This window comes from Anser cygnoides, chromosome 4 (assembly GCF_040182565.1).
Source record: "Anser cygnoides isolate HZ-2024a breed goose chromosome 4, Taihu_goose_T2T_genome, whole genome shotgun sequence".
Taxonomy (NCBI): domain Eukaryota; kingdom Metazoa; phylum Chordata; class Aves; order Anseriformes; family Anatidae; genus Anser; species Anser cygnoides.
The window spans coordinates 19,480,632-19,492,060 of record NC_089876.1 but is presented as its reverse complement, the minus strand read 5'-3'; the positions used below and the strand labels follow the sequence as shown (position 1 = coordinate 19,492,060).

Sequence of the window (11,429 nt, the reverse complement as noted above, 5' to 3'; positions counted from 1 at the left end):
TTGCATTGGAGGTGAACAGAAATTTTCTAACATTGGTTTCTCTTCAGAAAAGGGTGTTTTGTCCAAACCGAAGCTGGTTTCAGCAAACTTTACCAGGTCTTTCCTCAAGTCTAGGATGAAATTTCTGCTGAGAGGTAATGAGAAATATACGTCCCGGCCAAGAGCCCAGCGGCAGAGGCTGACTGTAACCCGACAGCTATGTCACGATGCTGCAAACCAGGAGAACCCAGAACAGGTTTTGCTCACACAGAATGAGGGAGATTGCCTTGAATTAAACAGCATAAAAGTGTCTGTCATCTCAGAGGACTGGCCTGACAGCTAGGACACGGGCTTGTAGGTTTAGGGTCTTTTGTGTGAAACCTTCAAGAGATGTTTATTTTGGTACAGAATGGGGAATAGACTGTGAGGACGTTTTCTGGAAAAAGAAATCCATTTCTTTCCCAGTACTTCTGTCGTACTTTTGTACCTCATTTCGAGCACTGCGAGTCTGCCTGTCTGTGACCTGCCTGCTGAAAGCCTCGCAGAAGCATTAGCGCAGCCAGAAATACAATATTTAGAGAGCAGCTGTGTTCCAGCCCCTTTCTCTGATAGCCGTCTTGGCTTGGGCTGAGAGAGGAGTGGCAGGGAGCAGTTATTCTGTCTGTTTTCTACCCCAAGGAAATTCCCTACCGGATTGCCGGGACAATTTTATGGCCATCGGAACAACAGACCAAACATACAGTGAGTGATTATTAACTCCGATTTTGAACAAGCTGTTATTCTTATTTGTCATTTTTGACCTCTGGTGGGATGTCCCATATACAATAAATTATAAAAAATCTGGCCTCTCACTTAGAAAAACAAATGCCAACTGCCCTGCTATCATTCTGAGGCAATAAATCTCCCCTGGCCCTGGAAAAAAACATCACTTGTGGACTTTCACCCATTTTATACCTTTTTTTTTTCAAAACAAACACTTATTTTGATTCCTGATAAATACAAACAACAATGAAAACTGAATAAAGCTACAGCAGTGTAGTCTGACAGTCAAAAATCTTAGTGCATACTGACTCCTGTCCCCTGGCTTTTTCCGGGTAGAGGTTAAAAAAACAGGAAATCCACCACTACCAAGTCCAATACTGGGGGTGGTGGATGTTTATAACTATTATTCCTTTTTTTTTTTTTTTTTTTCTCCCTAGGCTAGCTGCTGAATTATGCCCCGATGCACACAATTTTATGAACGCTGGGGAGAGCCACGTGGTGCTCATGCAGTGCTTAACCTTGATGAAGTCCCAGCGCCCAAGGTTTTGCGATTAATGGCAGAGGGGGAACACCCGAGTGACAGTTAGGGTTTTGCCAGTTTGTACTGTATATACAGCTGTTGCTGCACAGGGGAGGGAAACGCCGGGTCTGGCTGTCTGTTCCAAACAAAAAGAAATGGCACATGCTATTACTTCCAGATCATTGCAGTCCCTGCACCACCATCTGCTGGGGGTCAGAGCAGTTGTCCGGGTCGGCGTCAGTCATGCACAAACTCAATGCCTTCCCCGGCGCTGCGCCCAGCAGTACATATTTACAAGAACAATAAAGCGAACCTGCTCCCCGGACACAGGCACCACAATGCTCCGTCACATTCAGAACAAAGGGGCACAACGAAAGTTGATATGCATTACAAAGGGGGTTCTCGGGGATCACAGCTTTGTGATTTCAGGCCGTAACACAAATTGAAGTGAAGAAAAACTGTCACCAATAAGCTCAGACCTAGGGATCATTGTGTTTGTAATTGACGTAGCAGCTCTAAAAGGGTGCCTGGCTCTCCACGTTTCCCCTTTCCCTTTTTACAAAGTCCTATGTAAAAGATAGCTGAATGGGGAAAGCTTTGACAGTAAACGTTAAGCACTTTGATATATTATTCTGTAACAGCGGCCAGAGGACCGCTCCCACCTTCCCCAGCTTGCCCCTGCCCACACCTTTTACCAGGGTTCTGCCACGCGCTGGGGCAAGGTGCGGAGAGCCCTGAGCTGACGGAAACTGAGCAGCTCCTCGAAACAGAGCCGGTACCACTGTGATGCTGAAACCAAACGAGGAGTTTTAGCATCTCTTCAGCCCAAGCAACAGCTAGTGAGTAACTCATTTCTTCTGCTAAAAAGGGCCGCTTCAGTAACACCAGCGCGACACGCCGCCCAGGAAGGACTGTGGGGTGCTGCCGGCCCTTCTCTCAGTGCTCTCCTGGCCCCATGGCTGAGCAGGGACAGGACGCCTGTGGTTCCTGGAAGGGGACGTGGGGCTCCTTGCTGCACGCCGAGGCGCAGTGCGGAGGCACAGAAGCAAAGCCCAGCTTCTCTCCTCAACCTGGGCTGGTTTGCTGCAGGGTTAAGTCCGATGTCCCTGCACTGGATCAAAATGGAGGCGGTGGAGCAACGGAGCTCGGAGCAAAGACGTCTGCATTGCTCGTGACAAACTCGGCAGTATTCATCCGATTTTGGTCTCAGCATCAGTATTATTAAAGCAGGCAACAGTGCCAGCATGGGGTAAGAGGCATGGGCAGCAGCCCTGGAAAGCAGTGAAGAGGGCAGGTGGAGCTAGACCCAGAATATTTGTTAAGTGAGGCTTATTGCCAAATAACTAGAAACCATGCTGTACTAGCGAGAACTCACTAAGGACTGCTGTACTCTCTGCCTCACATAGCTGCAGTATCTGTCACAGCGCTACCACATACATAATCTTTGACATTTCATCTGATAATTAGTGGTTTTGGCACAAGCAAACCCGATCTCGTTAGGTCCTCTCCTCAGTTGTTTTCATATTTTAGTAAGCTCCACTCTGGGCATTATTTCGTTAAGCCTCTTGAGTGCGTGTAACATTTGAAAGCATTCTTGGATGCACTCACTTTGCCTGAAACGTAACGCGGGGCCGGAGACCTCCAGGTAGCTGCACCCACACGCCTTCCAAACCCCACCTCCTCGGCCTGCCTGGCACCAGGACGCCCCGCTGCCAGAGCAGCAGAGCTGGTTCTGGAGCCCGCGGGGGAACGTGGAGCAGCGTTTGCTGTGCTCCCTTGGAAAACGTCACGGGACTCGGCTGTGTGTTTGCAATTTGAGGGCACTTACCCCGAGCTGTTCAGCACTGAGCTAAACCGCGCTAGTTCGTACTGCAGCGAGGCAGTCCTTGGGGTGGGATCAGAATGAAAAGAAGGATTTTTTAAATCACAGCACTGAGATTGAAAAACCACAAGAATAGATGCCTTCTGACCTAGTGAAATAACTTTTAATATTAAAAAAAAAATCAAGCTTTTACCAAACAAACAATTGAATGATCACATTCGTACTCTTATTTATGGCATGTTCCTGCTGAACTGTGCTCTTTGATGAGGACGCTGGTGAAATACTCCTTCCTCCTCCACCGTACTGTGGCATATGCAAAAGACATGGTGCCCTGCATGAGCCATATTCTTAACTTCTATTTTGTAAAACTGTCAGTGTGTGAACAAGAGGGTTCAGTGTATTCTTAATTGCCTAGACAAAATGAATTTATAGAGTGCCTGATCTGGTGGGTACTCAGTTAGGTGCTACAGCTTACGTGTCAAATGCTGAAACCACACAGCATCCAGAGGTTGCAAATTTTTGTTTAGATAACTAACTAGGAAACAAGCTATTGGGAATACCTAGGCCAAAATAACATTTTTTAAATATATATAAATATATATATATTTTTTATGTTGCCTCTTTATTTCATCAACATAATCCATTATCTTCGAGGCTGCAGGTAGTGTTTTTATAAAGACCAGTTCTGTGAGTTACCAGATCGCAGGGTAGTGTAAACCCAATCCAGATCAGCCACAACGAGGTGTCTGCTGAGTTAGCCAGGGCACATAATGCAGTGTTTATGCCAGCTTTATTCTTTATGCAGCCTCAGTGACAGCTATGGGAGAAAAGGCGGTGCTTGATTAAACCTGAATTGCACAGGGGCAAGTTTTTGCCTTTTTGAACAAATTTAATCCAGTGCTGCAAGCTGTACCAGTTGAGTACATTGCACCAAGAGGTGCTGACATTTTTGATCTGGGATTAACTCCTGTAACTTTGGATTTACTGCCTGGTGGAGCCTTGGCCTGATTTTTGCTCCCAAATGATTTAGATAGTGTTTCTTATATATCTGCCTTGAACTCATTTACAACTCTGCTAACCTATCTTCTTCCAAACCTTGTCTCTGGATTGCCTCTGCAATACTGTCTGCAAGAAACTTCTAATGCCTAATGGCTAGATAAATGACCATTAGGAAATAATGGATTCATGAAATATAATTATGTAGCTTTACGAAGCAATATTTTAGTGATTTGCAGCAGGCCTAGGGCATACATACGATTACTGTGGACTTCTGGTGCTTTTGTCCTCCATCCCTTCTCACTGCTTGCTCTACCCACTTAGAGCATTGTATTTTAGCCTCTTGAATTTGACGGATTGAATAAGTCTTTGCAGCAGTATTTCCAAAGCTTATAATACAGGGAGTTCCCCAGCATATTGGAGATTCTTAAAACTTCAGGAGGGAGAAAAATATATTCAAAGCTTTTAATATTTAAATATATTTCCCCCCATTGTTTATAGTTTTACTTTTCGTAGTTATAGAAATCTTCTGAAAAGGACTATTGAAAGGGTTGTCTTGCTTTAATCAACTTAGTAAACTTTTGTTTTGTCCTTTATGTCGATTACAAAAGAAGCTGACATTACTCCATTCCACTTGCACCTTTTAAGCCACTGCGCTGTGTTAATGGCCGCGCACAACCTCACGGAGCCGCAGAACCCGGCCGGCCCATCAGCTGCTTAAACGCTGCTGCAAGAGTAGCACCAGAGAAAAACGTTGTCTGCAAGGCCCTATAGAAACTCTGTAGCTGGGGAAGTGAACTGCAAGGAGATGTGGCAGGGCGAAACTGTAGATGGAGAGGAGGAAAAAAAAAATGGGAAAAGGGGGTGGAAAGGCAAAGGGAGAGGCTGTTGCTTCAGTAAGTAGAGAGGGATGGCTGAGCAGGCAGCATCAGATTGCTCCCAGTCTCTGTTCTGGCACTTGCGGGTCTGTTGAAAATAGGCCAGAAGGACATGCTGAATTTGTTGCTCCCGTGTGCCAGCCTTTTCTGCAGCAGCGAGAGAAACCAATCAGTGCTGCTTCAAAAGCAGCTGGAAACTGAGAAAACTCTGGTCCCCTGCTGCCTGGCAGTCTGCAGGACAGGGTCTTCTCGGTTTCCAGCCACTACAGAGGCTCCATTGACAAAATGTGTGCTGCATTTGAAGGAGCACAATGTGACAATGAAAGAACCTGAGAGAGACAAAGCAAGAAAGAGGGGGGAAAAGAGGGAGGAGGGAGAATTAAATGGGACTGGGGGAGCAGGCTAAAGGGAGGGGGGACAAAATCAAAAGAAAAATATGCTAATCTGCAAAAGTGGTGGCAAAAATAGATCATAATTGTCACATTTGACGCTTCTTAAAATGCTTTATCAAAGAATATAGCTGAGACGGCAAGAATTGAGAAAACAAATTATTACTTTACTAATGTTAATCTCACCGCCCCTCTGAGACAGAAACAAGCTTATTTTAGTCTCCCATTTTTACAAATGTTCTTATGAAATACAGACAAGCTGGAAGGCATCAGGTCCCCTAACAGACTTACAGAAGCACTGCAAACAGGGGTTCACATCCTCATCCTTAGTTTCAGAGAGAAGTAGGTAAGAGCTCTGCAAGTCAGGAGGCTGGCGTGTCTTTCTGTTGCTCAGAATAACTGGGAGAGAAAAAAAAAAAAAAGCCACCCCAAACAAAGCCATTTCTCCTTTCCTTTGTAGTTCATTAAATCCGCAGAGAGAATATACGGCAGTGTACAAACCGGGGTGTTGCTGATAGCTCAAATCAAAGCAGTGTGGCTGGAGTTTTATCACGGTGTGCCTGGCTCTGTCGTGGGACACCTAAGAGGGGCATCCAAGAGCTCAGAGGAAGCATGTGTCGTAGTGTTCTGGTAATCTCCCAGCTGACCCTATTTGCCATGCTTATCCAGAAGGAAGAGTAGGCTGGGAGCACCAGAACTGAATTTTGTTACGAAGCAACTAAACTGGAAGGATCTTCCTGGATGCCCCCACATTGCTCATGGCCTTTCAGTCCACGGGTCCAGCTCTAGCTGCTTTAAAGTAAAATCCATGAAACACATACAAGAGTGAACACAGGGTCTTCAGCACCAACAGTTCCACCCTAAGTATCTGCAATAAGTTAGGAATAACTTGGTAGACGTGCAAAAGAGAATATTGCTTGGGAGAGAGCACTAACGTCTACAGATTTTCTGGGAATTCCTGGTACTTTCTGAAGGGTCAGAGAAGAGCGCCATAAAGATTGAGATCAAGTAATACAAACGACGATAGCAAATTTCAAAAGGTATGTCAGCCATGAAATGAGAAGAGGATAAATCCTTGATTGCCCACACTGGAAGTGGGTACGCTCAATTTGCCTGCATTTGCCTGTGAGCACCCTGTTGTGATCATTTTAGATGAGTGTTGTTTTTTTTTTATTTTTTATTTTTTTTCAGCAAAGGAAGGCTCCTGCCCTGAAGACAGGATTTTGAAGTTAACAAAACATTTAAAAAATTTTCTCCATTATCATTCAGGTTCAAAATAAACTGCGTCCTTTTGCTCTATTAAGTTGGCATTTACTTTCAGTCTTGGGAAATTACTCTCTAAAGTAGGTCAAAAAAATAGTTGTTTCTCCAAAGCAAATTTAATTTGAGCATGACCCATGGCATCTATACAAATCCCCAATTTTTAGGTCAGTGATGAAGCTGTCTTTCTCTGTAGGAATGGTACGTAGTGTGGAATGAAACTGACTTTTTCTGTGAAATTTTTGCTAGCAAGTTAGCGTGTCATAATTTTGAAAGAACTTGCAGATGCTTTAGCAGTTGTAATATTAGACCATCATCCTGTGTCCATCATCAGTTATCCTGCATTGGGTAGTAGTTTAAGAATGGGATAGTGTTTACTTTATTATGTCATCTGCTCAGTTCATGCATAATAGAACAAAATTAATATCATATTTTTGAATTTAGCATTTCAGGAGTTTCCCATCTGAACTGTAAGTTTATTTAAAATAAAGGTATCTTGCTTCAGCTGTAAAATCTTAGCTGCACCTCTTATGTTGTAGGAGGAGGTGATGGCAAGGGCTGCAGAAAAATAAACATATTGAGGTAAGTTTTATAATATTGTGCTAAAACCTACGTTATGATTCTCAGGACTTATTTTCTTTTTTTTGATTATGTCTCATAGGCTGGCTTTGTCTGTATCAATGAGTAATTCATCATAACAGATCACCATACTGATGTAGTTAATGCTGAGAATCAGCATGTTTGTTACAAGCCCTTTGCGGATTTGAACTTCAGGCTACCTTTGACTCGATCCCTCGGACTGGCTGTTCTCACCATACAAGCAGTTTAAAGCTGTCCAAAGGCCCACTGGCTGGTTTGGACTCTTGCATCCCCACTGGAGTTTGGAGTACATTTCCCACGCACTGGGCAGAGCTGCGGGGTTGGCTTCCTCTGAAGGGAACCTGAGCTGCTCTGTGAACTGAACCAATGAGCAATAAAGGGGTGTGATGAGGGATTTCTTTCAAAACTGCACTACTGCTCTGAACCAAAATGCCATTGTATATATAACTATATATATAGTTTGTGGTTTGGGGAAGATACTGCGTATTTTTCTGCTGTATATAAACCCAATAATTTTGCATGATAATGGTGGTATACCTTCTTGTATACATTTCTAGCCAGCAACCTCTAGTAAGTTCTCTATGTTTAATGGTGCAAGACAAAAGCCAACTACACTGAATCACTGTGCAAGCAGATAAATTCTTACATGTATACTTTACATGCAACTCAGAAGAGCAGATTTTATTTTATCAAGTGATAATAGTTGTGGTCCCCACATAAGCAATATGAAAAACTGTTTTCCAAGCTGTGATGAAATAACTGCAATGTAAATTGAGGAAGTGTTACTCCAAACCTCCAAAAAAGAGAAAGTGATGTGTTTGCCAAACCTGGAGAAGAGACTTACTGTCTGTGATCAAAGGCAGCACTGCTCTACACAGAACTTCATGAGAACACAGAAAGGGTGAAGAAAAAAAAAAGGTCTGGAATCATGCAAGTTTCATTTAGAGCAATGTACTTGAAAATTCATTCACTCAAATACTGGATATTAAAATAAATGAGTAAGTCCCTTTTGTCTTCTCAACTGGAAAAAAAAAAAGAAAAAAAAAAAAGACAATAGTACTGATCACTTCCCGTAGCTAACCAGCTTTCCCTGTTGCTGTAGTTCAGGCAGTCTGCATGAAAAAGGACACAGATCTAGTAACTTAAAATGATGGTACTCAGGATAGTTAAGTGCCTGGTATTTAAAACTCACCCACATTAAAAATTTGATTTTTCTGCCAAGATCAATCTTTCTGTTTCATCTTTGCTTTTATCATGGACTTCTGTTTTTGCTTATATTTTGGGCAATGAGTACAGCACATAAATATATTTCAGGGTCTCAACAAAAAAGAACATTTGCTTTCCAACTCATTTATTTTGATACTTAATCTTGAAAAGCAAGCTGTGCATTCTAGAGCTCCATGAAAGGCAAAGTCTTCTCTTTCTAAACTTGTCAAGGAAAAAGTTATCCCAAAGTATCAGTCAAAATCTGAAATGTATCAGATCTGAAGTCTGAAAAAAAAGTAGTTAACTTTCATTTGTTCTTACTCCTCTCTACCAGAGGTTATTAAAAGTAACATTAGAAATGCAGACACAATCTACTACATCAACATATTGCTCATGAGATCAGAAGTCAGAACTCCCAAATGCTAATTCTGACTTTGTCAATGATTTTCATGTCTCTCAGGTTGTTACTATTCTAGGTTTCCCACCCAAGAAAAGGAATATTAATGCTTCAAAAAGCACAAGCAAGAGTTTAACACAGTAATTTGCCTTTCCAATCTCTAGTTTATTTAAAGGAATCATTATTACTTTACTCTTAAAACGTTGATGCAAATTTTGTTTACTACTGCTGTCTTTTTGCACTGAATGTTTTGATTTTGAGCAGTCATTCATCCGTGTAATTTCTGTTCCCTTTTTGGGTTGCTGTAACTCAGGCAAATTTCTAGTGTGGTTGCTTGTACAGGCACAAAATCTAGTTTCTCTTAATTATTGTGTATATGATTTTTGCATTTGCATTTGCTCTCAAGTAATGATCAGGCACATTTTCAGGAGCACATTTCCGGAAAGCCAATAGAAAGTGAATGGTATAAAAGCGTTTGACTGCTAAAAAAAGACAATTCCTCAAGTATTGTGCTCTATCGGCTCAGCTCTAATACTCTTGAATTTCTTCCACTGGGTTCTGATCCATAAAGGGATTTGGTCACTTAAAATAGCAATTCTGTCCTAATGTTTGAAGTAGGTGTTGTTAGAGCTGCACCTCAGCTTCTGTTAATAGAGGGCACCCACATTTACACTGCTGATTATACTCCCAGGCTGCCTTCCTGCCTTCAAGGTCGCTTTGCTGGCTGCAAAAGGGAATGATGGCTCCTAAAACCATGGGCACTGCGGTAAATCCAGGCAAAAATGCTCAGCTGCCATGGAGGTGCCTGATCTCAATTACAGCTATGTTATTTTAACCCAGAAGTTCTTTTGGAACCTGTGGGTTTGCATTTGCACACGTTCAGAGCTGCATTTGTTAACTTGCTGCTCACTGCCATCGAGGCCCAGCTGATAACACCAACTCCAGTGCAACCACACCAGGGCTCGCAGAAGGGCCGACTTTTGTAGGAGCGACAGCAGCAGGAAAGATTTTTCCCTTGTAAAAGGTAGAAGTAGGAATCGCTGCCATCCATTTTTGTGAAATGTCCAATTTGGTCCAGTTTCCTGCAAATAAAATTTGGAGAATAGTGTCCCAAACTGGAATTTTCCTATCCCCAGACCAGAAGCGGAATTTACCCAGAGAGCTCTGAGATGCTGCTTCCTGGGGAGCTAAGATGTTGTCAGGCAGTTGTGGCTCCAAACTCCTGGCAGGCCACACGCTAATTAAAACCTGCTTCTGGAATGTCGTTTTGCACTTCTGCCTCGAAATGTCATTCTCGTTTAGGAAACTTACAGAGACACCCATACTCAGCTCCTTTCTGAGTTTGAGAGGCCTCAAAACTACATTTTCAGCCTCCTGGACTTTCTCTACCTCAGCACATCTCCTCTCTATTTCTCATTCTTGTCCTAGAACAACAAAAGTGAATTTGTTTCTTGATCAGAAGACACTGTTGTAAAGCATGCCACCTCATTTTTTACCAACTAGGACTTTCCTCATAGTCAGACATTACAGATAGCCTCAAATTTAGTTTTTAAGTTTTTTTATTTATTTTTTTAATCTGAACTGGAGGTGGTCCACAGGGGTGTCCAGATAGGAGACCTCAGTTTAGTCCGATGAAAGAACAGGACCTGTTTGTAAAAACTGCATCCGGATTTTGAACATCCCCTAGGGGTTTCTGATTTTCTTCTCTCAATGTAGCACAAAAATGTAAAATATCTTCCCTTCCACCTCTGGTCTGGAACGCATTTCGAGTTGCAGGACTTATGACAACTCCATGTCTCAAACAAATGTCAGTCGTTCTAAATTTTATCTCTAAAGAAAGCTTGCAGAACCCCTGAGCAACTGTTCATGGGTGCCCTGATAAGTCACTGAAATCAGTACTTCTTATCCTCAACCATTATGCACCCTACTACAGGTGAGTACAGAGAGACAGACGGGGCAGGCTTTTACTGAAGCATAGTCAGTCTGTACAGATTCATTAGAAAACAGGCCCAGCGCAGTTGATGCCAAAAGAAAAAGTCCAAAGCATGAAAAAAAAAAAAAAAAAGAAAAAAAAAAAAAGAATTACATCATTTCCTTGTATCTTCCCTGAGGACAAGGGATTGGAGAGTATGAGTCAGTCTGAAGAAATGAAATGAAAACAGCCCAGCTTTTAGTGACTTTTCCTTGTGCTTACCTTATCGAGCAGAGCAGGCCATCGAGAACAAACAGTACAAGTCCTACCACTTGCTAGGTTTTAAAATAGGAGTGAAGGTGTGCACGTGGATAGTTTGGCCTTACAATTCCTTACAAAGATAGAGTGGACAGGAAAATGTGGACTTGAATATGGGGCAGCACGGCCTTGTGGGCAAAACCTTTACATGAGGACCTGCTGCCTACTGTCAGCTGCAAAGTAGGTGTGCTCTGCAGCTGGTGGGTGAAGTGTTTTCAAAGCTCCTCAGATAGAAGGACACCTTCCACGTCCTTTTAGGTGCTCAAGCCTCTGCTTTCCAGTCTACAATACAGAGCTGTAGGGAGGATGAAGTAGCGGAGGACTTACACACTGCTTTCTTGGTCTAGGGAAAGTACATTTTGTCTGTGTCTTGTGACTTATCACTTTGCC

General features: G+C 42.8%; 1 long non-coding RNA gene across 1 annotated transcript; it reads left to right on the top strand.

Annotated features, from left to right (window-relative positions):
• The first annotated feature begins 261 nt into the window (after nt 1-261).
• On the top strand, nt 262-3,292 carry LOC125179862 (uncharacterized). The gene is made up of 2 exons (XR_007157790.2): nt 262-720; nt 1,179-3,292. It is a non-coding gene; the product is annotated as an uncharacterized lncRNA (long non-coding RNA).
• The last annotated feature ends 8,137 nt before the right edge of the window (nt 3,293-11,429 follow it).